The following is an 8480-nucleotide window of genomic DNA, read 5'->3' as shown; positions in this document are numbered from 1 at the left end:
GGAGGATATATCATCTCCTAATTTCAGTGCTCAGGACTTTTTTTGTCAAGCTAATCAATGTGAATCACTGATGACTGAAAAATTGGATTGAGAGAAAAAATAGTGAAAACAAACAAGCAAACAAACAAAAAAACCCACTTGTTCAGTGAGGCAGTTACAAAAATTCTAGAGGAAAAAGACTTCAAAAGGAAAAGAAGGGGTTCCCAAATTCCTTGTTGGAGCATTTGAACCTGAGTTAGGAGGTGCAAAGATAAACATTTCAAAGGAGGAAAGAGCAGGGATTCTGCCTGCTGTGGGGCTGGTGATTTAGATGTTGGAGCTGAAGAAAGCTTCCAGGGAACAGAGGGTCATTGTGCCTGGAATGCAAAGGCATCCGCAGCTTTGCGGCGAGAAATGCCCGGGAGCCGCCGGAGGTCGCCGGGAGCCGCGCGTGGAGCTGCGGGAGGGGGAGCAGCGGTGGGAGGAGGGAACACGGGGCTCGCTGCGGACACCCCCTGCCCGCCCCCCGCTTCCAGAGCGAGCGGGCAAGAGCCGGGAAAGGTCTCCAAACTCAGGCTTTACAACAAGGCTTAAGGGGAAAAAGCAGCAAACTTCAGGGGATGAACTGTAAGGGTCGCTTGAGGCAAGAAAAGCAGCGCTCAGCTAAGGTCTGAAATTTGAACAGCCAAGTGTGCGTCCGAGCAAAGTTAAACCAGCAGCCAGGAACGGGGTTTGCACAGAGAGGTGGGAATGCAGCACCGCTCGGGAAAATAAGGAGCGACTTGGCAGCTGTTAAATGGAGAAAAGGGATGTGAATAAATGTAGAAAAGTCTTGCCTGCCTGGTATATTAGAGCTTTATAAATAGAAACCCCCCCACCATGTTTTGTCCCAGCCATTAAATGACGCACGTGGTGACTCGGGGGTGAGCGTTTTCTAAAACACACGAGTGGAAGGAAGTCCGGGAGTTGCAGGGGGCGGAAGGAGGCGGGGGGAGAGGTGCGGGATCCACACCCGCGCCGGCGGCTCGGCTTCGTGCTGTCTGTGCAGAAACCTCCCCGGGCCGAGGGGTCGGGCGGGGCCGGGGCTCCGCACCGCACACGGCCGGGATGGGGATGGGATGGGATGGGGATGGGATGGGATGGGATGGGATGGGATGGGATGGGATGGGGATGGGGATGGGGATGGCATGGGGATGGGGATGGGGATGGGGATGGGGATGGGGATGGGGATGGGATGGGATGGGATGGGATGGGATGGGATGGGATGGGATGGGATGGGATGGGATGGGATGGGATGGGGATGGGATGGGATGGGATGGGGATGGGGATGGGGATGGGGATGGGGATGGGATGGGATGGGATGGCATGGGGATGGGGATGGGGATGGCATGGGGATGGAGATGGGGATGGGGATGGGGATGGGGATGGGGATGGGATGGGATGGGATGGGATGGGATGGGATGGGATGGGATGGGATGGGATGGGATGGGATGGGATGGGATGGGATGGGGATGGGGATGGGGATGATTCCCGCTGCGAAGGGAACTGCGAAGCGCTCGCACAGTTGGTCGTGCTACCCTCGGGAGCCGACCGCCCCCGGCCGGGCTCGCCGCGCCTGCGGGAGAGCTCTGTTTACAATGCAGACCCCCGGCAGTGAAACGGCGCATCGGGCGGGCGGAGCATCTCCGGGCGCTGTCGCACAGGGCCGGAGAACCGGGGCCGCCGGGACCGCCGGGACCGAGGCCGTGGCTGCCCGCGGGCTCCCGGCGCGGGGGAACCGGCGGCTCCGCGGCCGCTGCCCCCGCAAAAGCCATTTGGGGTTCATTCATCGAACCGCCCTAAGTTTAGACATCACAGAGCCATGGGCTTGCCTTTCCTTCCCCTCCTGCCCGCGCCCTCTGAGTGGTTTAAAGTCTACAGGGCGCTCTGAGCCTCAGCAATTCGTATTTACATGGGGGGCAAAGAGGGGTGGGATGCATTTAAAAATTACTCAGTTCAAAGGTAGTGGCTGGTCTTTGCCTGTCTGTCAGATCTAAGAGGAGTGAGTGGATTTTCATGAAGGAATTTCATGGAAATTAAATCTCTACTGGAGTGATCCATTCAACTCCTAAAGCTTCAGCCTAGTTTTGTATCCTGGATGAATGCCCTGCTGAATAGCTTGGTGGGGATGCAAAAAGCTACCTTAAACTAGGGATTTTTCTTCTGCTAAATTGACTTCAAAGTAGTAATTAAACAATAGCTAGCTTAAAAAAAAATCAAGTTATAAGAAGCTATAGGACGAAATTACCCTATAACTAGAGGCTGCATTTTATGGAAGGGGGGCAGGGGATGAGGTGTTCAAAATGGAAAAGTAACCGGGTAGAGACAATTTGAGAGAAAAAAAATGGATGCAAGAAAGTAAAATGAATTGCATTGATTCAAACTTGTTTTTGGTTTGTTAATTTCTTTGTATTACAGCTGTACTATGGTCGAGTCTGGAGCTCAGTAAGTAGAAGAAGGGGAGAGACTGCAGAATTGTTTGGGATGTTTTAAGCAGAAGCATCCAGTTCAGGGGTGACAGGCTGAAGCAGATTTCTGTGGCCTTTGTCCCGTCCTGTGTTTGAGCCTTGTCTTCTCCAGACTGTTCTACACAGGACTGAGCCTGCACAGCTCAGTATTTATCTCTGCTTTTGTAAAGCAAAAACTGCATTTGTGGCCAAGGGCAATCTTGCTGCCAATCTTCTCCCTCTTCCTCTGTCTCCCAAACCCACAATCACAACTGCATCCATTTCTCTCTGTGATGATTTAGAAGCACATTTGACTTGAAGATAAACCAAATGAAAACTAATCTCCTGCCTGACTCCCGTGGTGAACTCTCCCTAATTCTCTCCTCTCCTGCTGTAAAACTCCCTCACTTGCCATTTGCTGATTTTAGTCCTTGGGGTCCTTGCTCTCACATGCAGAATGTTGCCCAGAATTGCACTTTCTTCATCATGCCTGTTCTGGAAGGAGGAACCTGAAAATATTATATAATTTAATTTAAAATCTCTTTGGAGTGACTGGTTTGGTGCCTTTCCTGGCACCTGGTTCAAATGCTTTTGGGGCTTTAGTCCCCCAATTTTATTGTATAGACAATGTCACCAAATGAGCTACAGAAAAAAGGGGAGATAAACACAAATTCAGCACTATAGTAGTTGCTAAATTTTCTGTGTGTTTAAGGTAAGGCTTACTATTTTAAAGTGAAAAGTCCAACACTGCACTTAATCTGATTAGAACATTTTTTTCATACTCCTGGGATATTTCTGAGAATTAATACTCAGGTTCAGACTATGGAAGCATGGCAGTGTACATTGTCAGAATCTGAGCCATGGGCCTTTAAAATACTGTCTATCTCTTGACTTCTGACAAGTGAAACCATGGTAAATGGTACTCCAGGTAATGACTTTATAGTCTTATTAAAGCTTACTGCAGTCCTTGGGCTAGACAATCAAGTTTAAGTATTCCCAGTGTCCCAATGTTGTTCTGTTAGTGTGATAGTTACTGTTAGAAGAAAGCTCTTAAAATATAATTTGCCATTGTTACCTTGCTTTTCAAATACATTTCACAGTCTATTTGCAATGAGAATTGCTTTTTGTTTTATAATCTTAAATGTAATAGGTTGCTGATAAGTGCAGTGCATTTCCATGAAGTGATGAGCTGAAAACTGGCAAGAACTGTTTGATGGGATGTGTAAAATCCTGGTGAGTTTTAGCCCACACACAGACACTTTAATTGTTACAAGCCTTTGCTATACCTGTCAAAAGGCTGGTTTCCTGCCAGGCAGTAGTTCTTGCATTAACTAAATTTTATCCTATCCAAGATGATTCAAGAGTATGAAGGCAACACACATTGCCAAAAGTACTGGAAATGGGAAAGCACTTTGGACAACACTGAGATGCCTCTGCGCTGCTGACCAGGTAACAAATAGCAATACACAAAGACTTTGCAGCAGCACTAATGTAATTTGCTGGAAAGTCCACACTTTCAGTTCAGAAAACCATGGAAGTTGCAATAAAACACAATGGCAGTGTGTGTGTTTTGTTTACAGCTTTTCAGGCCGGCTGTTCCACACCATTCAAACAGACAATGTTGCTGGGGTGCAAAGTAATGAGAGCTCTGCAGGGTGGTTCGTGTCAGCTGAGCTGAAAGCCAGCAGCTCTGGGACAAGATCTGGCAGCAAGTCACTCGTGTGTGGGTGTTGTGTGAGAGGTAGTGAGGTGCTGATTGCTGATATTTAATGAATAATCAGTCATCTCTCCTTTCTCACAGGGAGAGCTTGGGGCTCTCAGAAATTTACCTTGTGGGATCAGGTGGGCTTCCAGAAAACACCAAAATTTTCATCTTGTGCTTTGAAAAACAGCCTGAAGAAAATGCCTTCCCAAAGTTGTGTCAGTCCCAGCTGGGACTGTGGGTTTCCTCCCCAGCCCCACATTGTCACTCCCAGGCTCAGGCAGAACTGCTGGCCTAAAACCACCCAGAACAGGTTGCTGAGCTGGTTATAAAAATAAATATACAGATGATCACTCGCATCTCCTCTGGGAGTCAAAAGGATCTGTATTCTTTATGATAAAGGGTATAAACTCCACATAGGCAAGAGTCAAGTCCCACATCACATATCAGAGATTATCCACCTATTTTGAGGGAGCCTGACCAAAACTACGGACTGTTCTCTGAGTGTTTCACTCTGAATGTCATTCTAATGCCCATGTCTTACACACTCTTTGCAGCTTTACTTGTCTCATGCAGGTATTCCCAGAGGACAATGTCCCTGCCCTTACTCACAAGCCAATGTTTTCAGATACATCTGACAGTGATCCCTAACTCATAAAGAAGTTAACAGTATTTGTTCATTCAGAAAATTTAGGAACTGCTGGTCTAAGGAATCTTTATCATATGACTATAAAGAAGATGTTCTCTATCAAAAAACACAAGGGTGTAATAAATGCATAGCTGAGAAATCCCCTCATAGATGGAAAACTGAGGTGTACAACTGAAATTGGTTTATTTTTAAGGAAGTGCTGATGGTTTTAAAAATATATTGAATTCAAATGAGAAGATGTTTGCCATAAGCCACAGATGGCTTGAAACAATAGCTCTAACAATGGCTCCCAGAACCATCCAGTGCTCCTGATTTGTTTAATTCAGAAACATAAAGATGGTTATTTAAATGAGAGAAGCATTAGCTATTTATATTTTAGCAGAAAAAAAAAAACATTTAAAAATACTAGAACCCAAATGGTTCTAATGTCCTTCACTGATATTTAAATTTATCTTCTTTATACCTCTAGCCTCAATGGTTTGCATGTTTCAGTTACTGACTATAACCACAAACATCTGTTGTGTATTTAAAACAAGGGCAGAATCTATATTAATTACATCTTAAATCAAAACAAGTACAACTTGTATTAATCACTTTCAGAATTGTTTGGAATTGTTCTATTACTTTTGAAAATAAAAGAATACAAAATCCAATCTTCTTGGTCTTAGCAGTGAATTCCACCTGGTTAAGCCTAGACACAGCATTCACATTTACCTCAGTTTTCTCCTTCTCCAAAAGTAGAATATGAACAATGATTTATACTTCCCACCTCATAAATGGTGGGAAATGGTTACTTCTTGTTGCCATTTCATCTTTGTACCTATAATATCCTGATGCTCTGTAATGCTCATTTTAAGGATTAGTGAACTGCACAGGAGCAGCACTGAGTTGGTTGTTTGTGTCATGCTTAACTCTGCAAGGTACCATAGTACAGATAAGGAATCAAGTAACTGAGACACAGACCTCTGTCCATACATATGAAATATCATCTCCTAAACACTTGTATAACACAGCAGTGAAAGGTCTAGGAAATAGCAGGATGCTGGTTGCAGTATAAGCCTGTAGGTATATGTAGGTAGAAACTCCTGCTTGTAACCTTTGCAACCTATCTGGATACCACAGAGAGAAAAAAGCAGTGAGATGGAGTGACATGAGATTCTAGTAGTGGGTACAACACGTACCATGTGAAACATCAAAAACTGAGAGACAAACCTTGGGCTTAGGTTGGGAAAGGCATCTGTTCGTGCTTGAACAGAGCATTTATCCCAGAACAACAGGGAGCAGCGTGTGGCACATAGAGGATGCAGCTATTGAGGTGATAGAAGAATAAACCAGTGTCCTTATGGATACAGCACAGTGTGTGTGTGATGCCTCATCCAGCCAATGTGCTGTTGTACTCGTGTGCTTTGAGCTCAATTAATATGAATTTGAGTGAGAGAGTGAGGAACCTCTGCATTTTGTAATTGGGGGAGATGAAAGAGCTGCTGCAGGACTGGGAACACTGTACCTTATACACATCTTTATGCTAAAATAATCAGTAGAAGTAATTAGGGTTTCAGTCACCATTGGCAACATTTGTTCTTTTGAAGGGGATTTATGGGGACTTGTTTTGCTTTACTTTAGATTTAACATCTGGACATTTTGTAGCTCCTTTGAGAATGAAAGGAAATAAGATCAGCAGTCCTGTACAAAACCAAGCAAATGCAATTAAGTATTGAATGCATATTGGCTTAGAATTATTCCAGAGTTTAAAACCAAGCTGCTGTTGTAAATCAGAGAAGAGACTTGTTTGCCTGCAGTGTTTTGGGGTGGAGCTCAAAGCTTTCTGACACAAGTTTCTTTAGCACAGGACTTTGATGTCCATATTTGACTCCAACTGGGACATATAGTCAATGTTACTCATTATCATTTTCAAGCTACATTTGAATAGCCATTAATAAAATTACAAGAGGTTTTATTGGTTTGTTTGGGTTTTTGTTTTTCCTTCTGATAAGATTTAAATGGGAGTACCTGCAGGATGGCTGAGCCATTCAGTGTTCCCTTTTCCCAGAACGCTTTACATCCATTATAAATATTCTTATTATTTTCATTCCTCTCCTTGCAATCAGTTTTTTGTGAATGTTGTTAAAGCCAAGTTGGCAGAGTTTGTTTTGGAATTTATCCTGTACGCAGGTTGCTTTTGTTCATAAGGTGTAAAGCACTGTCCAAAGAGAGAGAACATGATGGATGTTTGAGCCAGTAGCTGGGATTTGGTTGGGCTGTTTGTTCTTAGCAGCTCCAGAGGTTTCACCCTGTTTAACTTCAGCTACATCTTGTACCTAAACCAAGATTGCAGAAAGAGCAAGATTTGTCCGACTGCTTCTGTTTGGATGGTGCTTGAATCACTTCACAGCAATACAGCAGCTAAAGAGATATTTTTTTAGAGGGTTCAACATGTTCCTAAAATTATTTTTCCTAAATAATTACCCCCCAGGTTGTTCTTACAGACCTTATATAAGGTTTGGGGGTTGTTTTAATCAAGCATTGCTTCATGGGAAATAAATGAGATTTTACTCCTCAGCATTTTAACTAAAATAATTAGCTGCACACACTGAAGTCACTATAAACTGGACTGCACTATGGCTGGTCTACAGAAAATCAACAGAGCTGATCATGTCTCTGATGAGAGATAAATACTTTCTATATAAGTCTGAGGTCTACAAAGTAACTGGGTTAATGCTGAGTCTGTGACTAAATGACAACTTCCACTTTGTAATTTCAGCCTTTTTAGATTCTTTATTACAACATTTCTTGTTCTCTTGAGATTGATAAAAGTAAATAATCGAGTTTGCGGGTAATGAGTGCCAAACCCAAAGCACTGAGAAGTTCTGAAAGCTCCTGCAGTTGTTAATGCCTGTGGGCTCCTTGCCAACATAGTCAAAACAGTTTACCATAAAGTTTGGATCTCCTTGTGTTGTCATTTTCTCCCATGAAAGCAATTGGCTCATCATAATACTGCATTAGGAATTCACATGAAATCTGTGATGCTGCTCACATAACCATTATTCCTGGGATCTTTGGCTGTAAAACATCACAATGGTGAAATATGAAGTCAGCTGGATGTGCTGTTTCTAAAACTCATTCATTCTTCTGCCTTGCTGAGCCTCTCATTGAAAATGAGTGTGTAAGAACTCGGTATTCCTGTGAGGTGCAGCATCCCTAGAGTGAGTGCTCTTAGATGCTGTGCTGTAAGGAGTAAACCTACTGGCTATGTTCATTTTAAGTTCCTTTAGAAAGAAAGGAAAATACACTTGTGCTTGGAATATCAGGAATAAAATAGGACTAAATGTCACTTTCTGATAAAGTACACAAACTGTAGCCTCCACATCTAGCCCGTGCTCCACACCTTTGCTTCTCAGCCTTGTTCTTGAACATTAAATCTGTAGGATTCTCACCTGAAAACTTTTCCTCCCACAGGTGCCCAGGCTATACAGCAGCACCTGGCACTGCACTGATTTCAACCGCAGCCAAATCAAAGAACCATCACCACCATCTTTTATGTTGTATTTTCAAATGCTACCCTCTAAAGCTCCTTGTGCCAAAGGAGGACAAAAATATTGCCAGAGTAGAACAAAAATACTCTGTATTCAGAGTATTTTTGTCTTCAGAAGTATTTTTGTCTTCA

At 43.8% G+C, this 8480-nt stretch overlaps 1 long non-coding RNA gene across 1 annotated transcript; it reads left to right on the top strand.

Annotated features, from left to right (window-relative positions):
- The first annotated feature begins 2124 nt into the window (after nt 1–2124).
- LOC146763273 (uncharacterized) lies at nt 2125–4525 on the top strand. The gene is made up of 3 exons (XR_014952480.1): nt 2125–3698; nt 3818–3914; nt 4046–4525. It is a non-coding gene; the product is annotated as an uncharacterized LOC146763273 (long non-coding RNA).
- Nucleotides 4526–8480: the final 3955 nt, after the last annotated feature.

The sequence above is a fragment of the Lonchura striata genome, chromosome 4A (assembly GCF_050655825.1).
Source record: "Lonchura striata isolate lonStrDom1 chromosome 4A, ASM5065582v1, whole genome shotgun sequence".
NCBI classification, from domain to species: Eukaryota; Metazoa; Chordata; class Aves; order Passeriformes; family Estrildidae; genus Lonchura; species Lonchura striata.
This window is presented reverse-complemented; position numbering and strand designations above follow the sequence as displayed.